The sequence below is a fragment of the Acinonyx jubatus genome, chromosome B4, assembly GCF_027475565.1.
Source record: "Acinonyx jubatus isolate Ajub_Pintada_27869175 chromosome B4, VMU_Ajub_asm_v1.0, whole genome shotgun sequence".
In the NCBI taxonomy this organism is placed as follows: Eukaryota; Metazoa; Chordata; class Mammalia; order Carnivora; family Felidae; genus Acinonyx; species Acinonyx jubatus.
The window spans coordinates 107,468,427-107,482,668 of NC_069387.1; the positions used below are offsets into that span (position 1 = coordinate 107,468,427).

At 32.8% G+C, this 14,242-nt stretch overlaps 1 long non-coding RNA gene across 1 annotated transcript in view; it reads right to left on the reverse strand.

Moving 5' to 3' along the window:
* Positions 1-1,053: 1,053 nt before the first annotated feature.
* Positions 1,054-14,242, reverse strand: part of LOC113602890 (uncharacterized) — a 551,376-nt gene continuing 538,187 nt past the window's right edge. The window contains exon 5 of the long non-coding RNA XR_008300378.1: positions 1,054-1,320. This is a non-coding gene — a long non-coding RNA (uncharacterized LOC113602890). The remainder of the gene's footprint in view (positions 1,321-14,242) is intronic.

Sequence of the window (14,242 nt, forward strand, 5' to 3'; positions counted from 1 at the left end):
GGACACAGGCTTATTCGGTAGGAGAGAGGTGATAGAATTTATGGCGCCTGGTTAAGGTTTCACCTGAGTTAATGAAAGAACCACCACCACTGTAAGGAATTAAAAGGCAAACAGAAATTTAAATACATATATTTAAGGAAGAAACTTCTTAATTTTTATTTCTCCCTCTAGCATCTCTATTATTGCTGTATAAGTGTTAAGAAAATGTAATAAGCTAATACTTATCTTTAACATGGACCTTAATAAACATATTAAATAGGCCAGAATCAATGATAAAACTTGTGATAATAATTCCTCAAGATAATGATAAGTCCTTTCTATTTTTTTTTTTTTTTTGCAACTTTTCCATATTTCCCCATCGGAATAGACTAAGGGATTCTAGGAAAATGTTAGTTTATAGGAAATGACAAACTTCTTGTTCAAATGCACTAAAAATTTAACAAAATAATATCAGATCTAATATTTTAACAAAACCCAGTAATATAACAAAATTATTATCTAATAATTTAATTAAAAGCATCAAATAAACAACTTAGTTAATCGTGATCCAGTCTTCTTAGCAAACTCATTAAATATTTTTCTAAAATTGTGCACACAACAGTGACAACTCTATTTTTTCTATTCAACAATCTATATTTAACACAAAGCCTTTTATGTTCAGAAATAGGTCCCAAAGCCATGTATATATTAAGCCCTGCACTTCCTAGTATTAAAAAGTTAATGTGTTCAAATATTTTCACTTAGAATTTCTATGGATAAATGTTCTGTGATCTCAACTTTCTGAGGCTATTGCTCTCAACAGCAACTTCACATCAGAATCACCTGAAGAGCTTTAAAATGGACAGTGCCACACTGAATTCCAATATTTGGGATGGAGTATATCAGTTATTTAATTTTGTAGAATAAACCATCTTAAGAATTGGGGGCTTAAAATACAAGAATTTACTTGCTAATTTTTCTGCAACTTGGATTTAGTTGGGTGGCCTGGATTTAGTTGGGTGGTTATTCTGCTGGAAAGCTACATATCAAGAAGTCAAAGAGTTGCCAAGAAAAACATTGTTTCAATGGATGCCCAAACAGATATAGAATCAAGACCAGAGAGAGGGTAGAAAAAATGGAAACTTCAGACTGAAACAGAGACAATCAAGATATATAAAGTAACCATCAAATCAGCTACCAGAGTTAAAATTTAGAACATAACAAACATTTTAAAATCATTACAGTACACTATAGCAATACAGAAACTTGGATTTCTACTGACCTCAAATGATCGAAGAAGTTGTTCATTCCCACACAAGAGAAGAGATACACACAAAATACCTGAAATAGAATAGAAAAAACTGATTCAATATTACCATGGATGGATTTCCTAAGACTATGGTGAACAATCATGATTATCTTTATGAAATATTAATTCACAGGTGTTGGGCCATGCTACTCCTTCTAGAAAAGTTCATGTATTTGTAACCATATATTTGGATTTTAGATATTTCCCTGTTTAGATCTCTGCTTTTTCTCACTTAACTATCAGAACCAAACAGCTTGTTTCTGGAATCAATTACTTTAATAAAATATTTTGCAGTTTTGTTAATTAGGTAGTAAAAGATAAAAACAATTGCATAACTGGAATTTTGCAAGTGTAGAATTTCAATAATATTGAGTGGGTAATCTCTTTTCTTTTTGAAAGACAATCTATATTTGTTCTCAAGAATCATATCATATTTCTAGGAACTATCAAACTTCTTATATCAAGCGTATCATATTGTTACTTAACCACCATGATCTTTGATCAGATAAATTTTTGTAATATAGCTTGGATGACTAGAATATTAGCAATAAGCAGTCATTTTGACTCATCCTCTTGTTCTTTGTAACAGATGGCTTCATTATAGAATAAGCCATGAACAATATAGACATTTTCTTGCGTATCCCTCTTATACATTAAAAAAAAAATGTATTCATGTGTTCCATTCCTCTATTTACTAAAAGATTACTAGTACATACTAAATGCATACTTTTTTTAGTAATGTATATATTTTTTCTGGGTACATACTAAGTGTATACTTTTTTTAGTAATGTATACTTTTTTCTGGGTGTGTTTTTATGAAAGCCTTTTTATGGGTTTTCCACAACTATTCAATAGCTTAATAGATTATTTACTTAAAAAAATTAAAATATCTAGAAAGAATTATTGATATTTAAAATCAAGGAAAAATAACTATACTCTGTTTTAATGTGACAATATCTGTTAAAGCTGAAAGCAAATAACAGCCTCATATGTTGTCCTCTGCATTTATTTTGGGAAAGTTTACAAAATTGTATTTTATGAAGATGATTAAAAATTGCTGTATCTTTTTATTCAAGGCATTTTTCAACATGGAGATTTTGGGTTCATGAAGTTTGCTTAATCCCAAAATACACTGTAGAAATATGAAGCAACAATTCTTCCACTGAGCAAGCTTTAGCCAATAATTTTTGTGAGACTGTGGAAAGTATCCAATTTTCTGAATAATAATAAAAAGGCTTTATTTTGTAATAATCTGTACTTATACATAAGAGACTGTATTTCACAGGCCCCAGTGGCATCCATATAATAAGCAACAAGTGAGAAATCTATTTTTAAAGGAAAAGATACTTTGGAAAGAAGTTTGTCCTAGTACATGAGTTTTCCAAAAAAGTGATATTGGAGCTCTAGAATATATATAGTGATAAAAAGTGATATTGCAGCTCTAGTATAATATATATATATGTATATATATATATGTATATATGTATATGTATATATATATGTATATATATATGTATATATATGTATATATATATGTATATATATGTATATATGTATATGTATATATGTATATGTATATATATATATATATATACATATACACACACACACACACACACACACACACACACACTGGGCCATTTTAATTAGTAGACAGTTTTAATATCATATATATTTGAAGATCCTTAAGTACTATTTTATATTTTTGAATGGGAGACATTATATAGTATAAAAGTATAGAGAACAATTATATTGAAGAACAGTGATGAGAACATAAACTAGATAATAAAAGAAAACACTAGATCTGTTATTGAAGGGATGGAAATCAATATACGGCCTTCCTGAATACTCATAACTGTTATCAGCAATCAAGAGCATATGGTAGTTTTCAAGGAAATGCTTATTGGGTTATAATAATCACTTGAATTTTAAAAGACAAATAATCTCTTTGGCAAGTTTTGTTAGATGATTGTGTCTGATATTTTCCCAGCTGGCTTACTTATAAAGGAAGGAAGAACTCATTTTAAGAATATGCAGACAAAAATATAATTCTATCTATATCAAACATTAAAATAAATTAGGGGAATTTGGAAGTTTCATGGAAATATATTTTTGAGAAAAATGTCAAGGAAATGAATCTTATACAGTGAGTTTGTCAAATGTTTACTATGAGTTCATTGTAGAGGCCCCATAACATAAAGCTTTATAGAATATAGATATTTTTTTAAGAATGAACGTTTCGAAATGTGTTTTTTGAAAAGGCATGTGTAATTGACTAGAGAAAACTGAAGGGACTTAAGGAAGAGGCAAAGTGACTGGTTGATTGCACTGACACATCAAAAAAAAGAAAATGACTTTAGCGTGTCTAACAACCTTTGCTCTGTAACTTCTTAGTCCTTTCCCCATTAAGTCTGGACTGGCTTTGTGGTTTTGTTTAGCCAAAAGAATATACTAGTGCAGTGGTGTGAAAATGATGCCGTGCTAGTTTTTAGTTTGCATGCTTCCATTTACCCTCTCAAAACTCTGAATTGACCATGAGAACAAGCCCGGGGATGGACTGCTAGAGGAAGACCAACTGAAACGTACATGTCATCTTGGCTGAGGTCATTCTAGACCAGTAGGTAGCTGCCAACCTGCTAGTTGACCCCAAAAGCATAAGCAAGCCCAGCTAAGAAGAGCATCCAAGCTGGCTCAGCCAGCAGATTCATTCAACTGAGCTCAGATGCATAAAAATAAATAGTTTTTATTTTAAGCCACTAAGTTTGGGGATAGTTTGTAACATGACAATATTGTGGTAAAAGGTAATATACTGTAAGTATGTTATTTATTTTCTAAGCCAAGGGTTTTGAGAATCAAAGGAGCTGGTATCAATAATGACACTGGAAAAACAGGCATTAACTGGTGCTGCCCAAGTAAAACCAGGCATGTACACATCTTATTTAAATAACATTCAGGATCAGTCATTTCCCAAAGTGTGTTTTCTTTTTAACTTATGATGTTTATGTTTTGTTTATTGGGGTAGAAGAATATGGAAAATCTGGAAAAATGAAATGAAAACATATCACCACCTTTCATAATATGTGCATTCAACTTTCAGCTTTAAGAAGGAACTCAACTCAAAATGACTTATAAAATAGAGACATTTATAATATCACATAAAGAGTTAAGATTGGTTGATTTACTGGCTCGAAAATATCATGAAAACGAGAACCCAAAAAACAGATACAAAAAAATAAATAAATAAATTCAAACTAGCTTTCAGTTCAATAAATGACATTAACATTTGTCCAGTTCTCATAAAATGTTTCCCTTCTTTCTCACTTTACTCATTAGCGAAATCTTGATGTCTTAACTTGTAAAATACACACAGAATCTGACTCCATTTTATTGCATCCATTCCTACCATCTTGATATATGGCACCTTTTCTCTGGCTGAATTATTGTGATACCTCCTAACCTCTTTCTCTACTTGAAACCTTATATGTCTACAGTCTACTCTTAAATGCAGAGTGATTCTCTTATATTATATATCAGATCGTGTCACTTCTCTGCTGACCGCCTTCTATTGCTGCCCATTTCATTAAAGTTACATGTTCTAATGCTCTGCTGTCCTTATCAGTAGCCACTAGCTACATGTGGTTATTGAGCTTTGGTATGTAGATTGTCCAAATGATGCTATGCTTATGCTTTAAGTAAAAAATACATTCTGGATTTGAGAGACTTCTTATGAGAAAAAAAGAAAAAAAAAGCAAAATATTGCATTAATAGTTTTATGATGGTTACATGTTTAGAAGATAATGTTTTGCATGTATAGGGTTAAATAAAATATATTACTAAATTATTTTGGTTTCATTTTACTTTTTTTATGTGGCTACTGGATGCTATAAAATTGTGTATGTGTCTTGCAGTGTATTTCTATTAGGCTGTCCTCTGTGATTTGGCCCCTATGACCACTCTGAGTTAATCTCTTACTGTGTAAGTAAATAAACTCTAGAATCTTGTTAAGAAAAACACAAAATTATTACTATAAAATAAGGTAAAAAGTAAATCTTTATTAGAATAAAAAATAAATCACAACAAATTATAATTCTCAAAAAGCTGAAAAATATCATACACATCAAAATCTCTACACTCTAGAGCAATAACATGAAATTGTGGGTAACATAACTCATAACATCATATGGTCTCTGGCCCTTCACCTTTAGGTCACAACCCTCAAAGTATCAGTTCCATGAGCAATAGAATTATTTCTAGAAGTCATACTTCTGTTGGGATAACTAGCCATATAATAACCATAAATGGAAGTTTCTGAGAATTATATACATATATCCCACTGAACTCATATGTAATCATATTAAATGTATCCCAGCTCAACTTTTTTTTTTTAGCTGGTTTTCCAAAAATGCCTATGACACTGAGACACCACCCTACAAAAATAGGGGTATTAGGAAGACGAATTTTAAGTTAAGAGACAGTAATAGTACCTAATTGAAGATTAAAAAATGTAATTTCTCAAAATTCTACAAAAATGTATGAGCATATGATCATATTGCTAGCTCCCTGATAAATACCTCCCTGAAGGCTTTGGGTGGCTAACACCCTCAGTTCCTTCAAGTCTATTCAAATATCATCTTCCCATTGAGGCTACACTGACCAAGCTATTTAAAAATCACTACCATCCACGTATTTCCTGAGGTGCCTTACTCCATTTTATTTTTCCCATATACCTCTGTATACTGTAAAATTAACTTACATTTTTTTCCCTTGGTTGGTTGACCTTCCTGAATATTACTAAAATGTAAACATTGTGAGAACAAGGATTTTTATAGCTTTTTTTCCCCCGTTTCATTCCCAATGCTTTGATTCATGCCTAGAGCAGAGTAACAATTCAATAAATGTGCATTCTGTGAATGAAGAAGCCAGAGCCTTTTATCTGTCTGCCCTGCCAACCTTACTGGTCTTCAGATTTTTCTCATGTTTGCAAGATGGTTCAGCAGACAGCATCTCTTCAAACAACCAAGTACTGAAGAAGTTCTGATTTTTTGTTCTCCTTTGTATTTGTCTAACTCAAGTCTTGCTTTAACATTGGTCATTTTCTTCATTATGCCTTTCTGTTAATTTTATTGTAGCTTTCCTATTGTTGTGTCTTGAATGACTGAGTTATTTTTCCTCCTTTTTGTTTCCTCCATGAGTATATGTACTAAATATAAGAGTTTTCCTTTGAGCCCTATCTATCTTCCCCATATATTTTTGTATGTTAGGCTTTAATTGGCATAATTTTAAAGATTTTGATATTTGTGATAAAACTTCCCTTATAACTCCTGAGTTGCTTAAGAGACAGTTTTGTGTTTTGTTTTGATATAATTTGTAGATGAATAAGATAATGTTTTTTGTTGTGGCTTTTAGATGTATAGTTTTATTGCACTGGGATCAGATAATGTGGTCAACTATTGTAAGTTTTAGAATATATAGGGATTTTTTAAAAAAAGGATACATTGGGATTTTTTGTGTCCTAAAAAATGGAATTTTATTATGAATATCCCACCTACAGTCATTTTTAAAAATATTTTTAAATATTATTTTTTACTTTCTTTTTGTAGTTTATTTTTATTTTTAGTATGTTTATTATTTAGTATATTTAGTACATCTTTTAGGATATTTATTATTTGTTTATGTTTATTTATTTTGAGAGAAAGAGAGAGAAGGGGAAGGGCAAACAGAGAGAGGGAGAGAGAACCCCAAGGAAACTCCATGCTGACAGCTCTTTAAATAGTATTTCTTGGGGCACCTGGGTGTCTCAATTGGTTAAGCCAGTGACTCTTGACTGACTCTTGACTTCAGCTCAGGTCATGATCTCATGGCTGGTGAGTTTGAGCCCCTCAGGGGTCTCTGCACTGACAGAGCAGAGCTTGCTTGGGATCCTCTGTCTCCTCTTACTCTCTGCCCTTCCCCCACTCGTGCACACACTCTCTCGCAAAAATGAACTTAAAAATATTATTTCTTAACAAAATACATAATTTATTCCACCTGGATCTATTAGTTCCAGTAAGCTACACAGTCAAGCTATCCTACCTAAAACTAAGTATCACTAAAGCAAGTAAGACTATTAAATTTGGCATCATTGGAAAATTAGAATTTTCTGATGGCACTATAGAATGATTCATTTGACATCTTATAATGAAAAAGTGTTAAATTAAGAGATTTCTACAATTTTCATTTAGGAATACAAGAAAGAAGAAAAATAAATTGTTTACTTGATATTTTACCATAAGTTCATTCAGAGAGATTAATGAGACATTTTCTACTTACATCATACTTTCTAAAGAAAGTGCTGAAAATTGTCACTAAACTCATTCAAAATACAGACTTAAACATTAAGTTAGAGTGTGTAATGGCTGTGGTGTAACTGAATCAGTGCAACTTTGGTCCAAAGGATTAATTGGAAAAGGGGCCATTGGATTGTTCTTTTCTTTTCCCATATACTGTAAATTATTTTCCATAAAAATGTCTGATCTTACCACACATATATTTAAGAGTTTATAATATTATCAAGAAACAGACTCTTAACTATAGAGACCAAACTGACAGTTATACCAGAGGGAGGGTGAGGTGGGGGGATGGGTGAAATAGGTGATGGGAATTAAGGAGGGCACTTGTGATGAGCACTGGGTGTTGTATGTAAGTGATGAATCACTAAATTCCACACCTGAAACTAATATTACACTGTATGTTAACCAGTGAATTTAAATAAAAACTTGGAATAACAATCATCATCATCATCATCATCATCATCATCATCAAGACCGTGTTCTGTTGTATTTTTGCATAAAAGTTTCCTCAAGGAAAGGAATGGAAAATGAGAAAAATCTATTTTTCTCTAACCTTAAATTTGATTTAATTTCTCAGTCTTTGTGATGCAGCTCTTTGTAAACACTGTATTATGTCTTATCTATTTCTGAAAAGGCAAAGCCAATACAAATAATCTTTCTGTAGCTTGTTTTTGTTTTGTTTTGTTTTGTTTTGTTTTGTTTTGTTTTTAGCAGCATGTCAGAGTAAATTCTTCTGAATTCCCACTGCTTTGAAATGTGACTTCAAAATCTACTAGATTAGTAGGTGGGATGGATTTCAAGGATTTTGAATTTGAATGCATTCTGATTATTTTTCTTTCCTTAACAAAATTGCAGGGAAACTTTCATAAAATGCTGCTGTAGGAATGAAACTGGCTGGCTACAGCTTTATATACAGCTTTGCTTTCCCTGTGGGAGCTGAATAATAATTGTTTTGTTTCTAGAACATCACAGAGTAATATGAAATTTGCAGAGAATAATAAACAGAACCTAAGCTTAGCTTCTGCCTCTGAATCATCAGCCAGATCAAATGAGCACTGGATATCGAACAAAGTGAATGTAATGTTAACTCTCGGCAGTAGAAATGAAAATATTTCACCTGCTAACATATTTCAAAATGACTTTTGAAAGAGATGGCTTGATGATACTTTATTTATCATACATGATAGACTGTATTATTTACTGACAGAATTTTCGGTTGATATTTTCCTCTAAGGTTAGCCTTTTGGCTAAAAAAGCATGCTTGAATTTACATTTTTAATGAGTTTCTGTTGAAGTTTAAGTGGTTGATGGAATCGTAAAATATATTTTATGATTGACAGAGGAGTTTTTCAAGTCCCCAGTATATGATATGGTTATATGTGATTAAAAGGTTGCTGAATCTATTAAATTTCTATGATTGCATCTCAGTTTAGATTCCTGGTTCTGGAATTCCTAAGTTTGAGGCTGGGATCAAATTCTTATGGTCTCTGTGACCTCGTAAAATTACCACATATTGAATATATTGAAAATAATAATTAACCCTATATGGTAGTGATGTTATGAAAATTAAATGAGATAGCCCAAGGAAACTCCTTACACAGTGCCAGACACATTTTTAATGTTTAATAAATGATAGATATTATTAATCAAACTGAATTTATAACATAGTGAAAATAACTCTAGCCAAGAAGGGCTGAGCTCTGGTAAATACACTGTTAGTTAAGAGCTCTGAAACCTTGGAAAAAACACATAAACTCTCTGAATCCATTCTAATGTTAATAAAATAAAGGTTTTCATAAATTTCCTGCATATCAAATAAAACTGACATAAAGATAAAATAAGGTAATATAATGATTATGTCATATAGTCACATGGTCTTTTAGTTAAGGGTGCATTCATTTTGTTATCTCCCTTCACACAAAATTCCTCTAAAATTATGAAATTAATGTTTTCCACATAAGCCTATATTTGAAATAAATGGAAACTCAAATTCAAACTTCTGGTGATTATATGCAGAATTTGCATGCATATAAATATTTTTCATGGTTTGGCTTTTTTAGAAATGTACTTTCCAATGTTATTTTACCTCATTCTTAATAATCAACTGTCAACCATGTATTCAAAATAGTTTACTTCTCCAACCATTCACTGCAAGTGCCATATTTCTTTTATCTCTTTGGAATAGCTTGGTTTAAAATTTAGCACAGAAAAAGAATGAAATTGGATGTGCATCCCAAGTAAGCTATTTTGGTCACCATATCTCCCAGGAACAACTTGATACAGATTTGTCTAGTCCCAAATGCTCCAATTTCTTCCGCACAGTCCACTGAATTTTTGTGAATTTAAGAAGTGATTGACAGCTCAGCTATCTCCATGGAGATTAATAGCATGTGATTTGCAATATGCTTTTAAAGCAGGATAACATGCCAGATTCAATGGTACTTAATTATAGAGTATGAGGCAACTTTGTCCCAAGCTGTAAATATTTGGGAATGAGATCTATAGAAAACAAAACTGTATTATAAGTAAACAGACCAACATTTTAAATATAAAGGATATTCAAAATGCCATTTCACTGAGTTTAAGAAATAGCTACTGTTTTCCAGTAGAGGATTCTATTGCGGGGTGGGGGTGGGGTGTTGGAGTGGTGGGGAGGGGTGTGATTTTCCACAGTTTTTCATGCATTGTGTGACAATTTTGGCTTGGACTATCTTTTTAGATGTTTGTGCAGTAACCATCCTGAAAGGATAGACGAGGTGTCTGCCTGTGAGCTAGTGGGCACATTGGTTTGCTGACCAGGATAATAGAGACAATAACTCTCTCCATCCATAATAAGATTGGGAAAAACCTAAACTCAGAATTCCACAGTTATGACATGGGCCCACGGCTGGTGCAGTATCCATCTGGGCCATTCTTCATGGCACTCCCTAGGGCTTTGGGGAAAGAGTAAGGATGTAAACATGAAGCTCATGCTGCTTGCTGTATCGTGAGCCATAAAGTCTTCTGTCTCTACCCCAGGGGTCTTTGGCCTTCTGCCAGCATCTATGAAACTGTGGCAGAATAACTTGTTAGCTTAGAAGTAGGGTAAAGTCTCAGACCCTTCATCATTTTTGACAGATTCACTTTGATCCAACAGTTATTTATTGAGAATTTAATGTGCAAGTGACTGTGTTCAGTGTTGCCTAGAGAGTAATACAAAGAGATTATGTGGGCTGCATTCTAAAGGTATTTATTCTTAGAGGTGGAGTGAGGAAGTAGTGTAACTCAGAAGAAGAAATTATTTATACTAACAAAATACAAATAAAAAATAAGTAAATAGAATTTTTTAAAACTCAAAACAAACACACACACACAAAAATCAACCATCACTAACACACTATATTTGATAGATGCCAAATGGGTGGTATAGGGGTAAAGAAGTACTTAGACTAATGAAGTTACAAAGGTTCTTAGCTGTTTCTCTAAAGATAGGTAGATAATTACAGCCTAATTTTTATGTTATGTGCAGAACTGTGCATGAATATGAGACTTACAAGGCAATTTAGGAGAGATCAAGAGATACTTGATGAGCAAGGAAAAAAGTCTAGACCTTGTATCTGTCAGCCATCAACCACTAGGAAATACACATACACACACACATACACACACACACACACACACACACATACACGCAAACACACACAAACATACACACACACAGGGAAACGGCTTACACATTAGGCAGGGGAGGGACCTACTTCAACATGGCCTGCAAGCCTCCTTCCACTTCTAATGCTAGAGGCTGAGGTACACAGGGCAGCAGTCTGGAAGGGAAGATCATGAGCTGGCTGGAATCTCAGAAACACGATCTAGGAGTTCCCCAAGGGCTGTCTGAATTCTGTGCCATTCTTGTTGCTGACCTTGATGATGAAGGCATCCTACACATACCTAGTCCAAATGCTCCTTCATTCCACATGGTGAGTCAGCACATGGGCAGCAATGGAAAAATGACTGCTACCTTCCCTTCACCCTCCAAATCTTGTTAGAATTTGTTGTGCCCCCTCCCCCGCTCCCTTATTAGGAAGCATAGAACAAAGGGAATTCTGACTCGTTTAGTCTAACCTACTTGACACATTAGAAAGTCACCACAAACCTTAAAATAGAGATATTGGAATGCTTTTAAAGATTTTTATTTTTTTTCTTTTTAAAATGAATACTAAAGAAACTATTACCAATTCTTATATTATGTGAAAATACACAAACATTTGAAAACAGAAAAGATAAATTCTGAAGAACATCTAATTATTTTGAAAACATTTACTGTTCTGTCATTAACAGCTTACAAAGTATGTACTCTATTACCCTCAACAAATTGTCATCTTTCCCTATAGTACCTACCAGAAAAAAAGTATGTTTTTCTTTAATATATATATATTAAATATGTACACAAAGAATCAGTCTACAAGAAAATATAGTATAGTGGCTTAGCACTTAATTACAAAGGCACTTCTCTAGAAGATAAAGAAACACAAAAATGTCAAAAGCCTTCAGAAACTGATTTTTATTTTAGTCTTTTAGTTGATAGAGACTTTTTTGTGCCTCAAAAATTTGAGTTGGAAGACAGTGCCCTGAGTTTTGCTGTATTTAATTCAGTTTTCCCTAAGCCTAAAATGGAGAAGGCATTAATAAATACTGAACTCCCTGTCTCAGATCTGGCTGGAACAGATTTTAATAAATTACATTTTATGCTACAATCCAAGAATTGAGCTGCCACAGCTATGATTAATAGAGCAGCATTCTTATAAAAGAACAACAGTTGTAGAAGAAAAGAATTCTGTTATATAGTGTTATCACATCAATATTACAAAGAGATGCAATAATGTTGCAGTACAATAACTGAAATGGAAAACAAATTTTTAAAAATTAAATAATAAATTATTAAGCCATTAATTCAATTATCTATCAGATTTTAAAGTATAATAGTAATAATTGCCACCAAAATTTGAGAAAGACTATAAAAAAATGGAGTGGAATATTTACAAAAATGTATTTGAACAACAAGGTTCTACACTGTAATTAACTCTTTAATTGAAGTTCCAAACAAACAGACCTGAAAAACCATCAAAGCTGGCCAGTAATTTAAACATTCTTAGTGAATATCTTAGGCAACATTTCAATACCGTTACTTTTTATTTATTTTTTTTTAATTTTTTTAACTTTTTATTTATTTTTGAGACAGGGAGAGACACAGCATGAACAGGGGAGGGTCAGAGAGAGGAAGACACAGAATCTGAGACAGGCTCCAGGCTCTGAGCTGTCAGCACAGAGCCCAACGCGGGGCTCGAACTCATGGACCGCGAAATCATGACCTGAGCCGAAGTCGGCCGCTTAACCGACTGAGCCACCCAGGTGCCCCCGTTATTTTTTATTTAATTTCAATGTTTAAAATGATCCAATCATTACTGAAATTATTTTCAAATGTTTGCAAATCAAAATTGACTTTCCTATTTAGTGGGATTGAAATATATTTTCTTATTAGCTGAGCTACTAGAATTCTTCATTGAACAAGAACTATGTTTGTTTAAAAATTACCTTGAGGAAAGAACATTTGGCTTTTAGTTTTTAGCTCATAGAGTGGAGGAGACAAGGAGGAAGAAATTTGTTACGCACACAAATGAGCGTAAACTGGAAGTAGGGAGAATAAAGAAGAGAAAAGAGAGGATGAAGGGAGATAATATGAGCAGTTAAGTATCACAGTATCCATGGAAGCTTGGGGATTACAGAAATGGCTGAGGAAGTTTTAGCTGGATACCCAACATTGATTCTGAAGTTATTTAATTGTAAAGAGAAATTTTTCTCACCTTCCCTTATCTCCTGAAAAGTCTATTACTCACACTTTCCCCTAAAAACAGACAAAATTAGAGGAGTTGGTCATTCTGGATTCTTGTCTTTGGCTTATTTGCCATATTTGTGTCTTGTCAAGTCTTCTCCTATGTCTACATATGTGCTCTTTAAATGCATACAGACATACATAAATGTTTAAAATAGAGTATGTACCACTATCTCCTGTTTTCTTATTTAATACTTATTGCTTACAAATCATTGGATTTGATACATAGGAGATCTTATCTATCTCACTTATATCCCTGCTTCTAGATAGTACATAACCCATATTGTAGATTTCACTAATATTTGTTGAAAGAATAAGTAAAATGCTCTGTGGGTGTTGTAGGGTGGGGGCATGTAGCTGTTTTGTAGAAATTAAAGAAAAAGGTAGAACTCTATATTTAGGTCAACATGGTAGGAGAGAAATGATATGGTTGAGATGATAAAACAATCCCTACAATGACTTAATTTATTGGAATAGGAACTCAGAGGTAAAGGTTACGACAATGATATTTCTCTTCCCCTATCCCTGAGAATTTTAATGCCTCTTGAGATTTGGACTTCCCACAGATGATTGATTGAATATTATATGTACCTTCTGAGTGCTGAAGGGGATAGCAAACCCAGTTTTGGAAACAGATTGTATATAATTAAACCTGTCTATTCTTTGATAACTTACCCTATTTAGATACAATGGTATTAGTAAGTAACTGGTAACTGTAAGGATATGTATGTTTGTACTAAACTATGTACTTTAGAA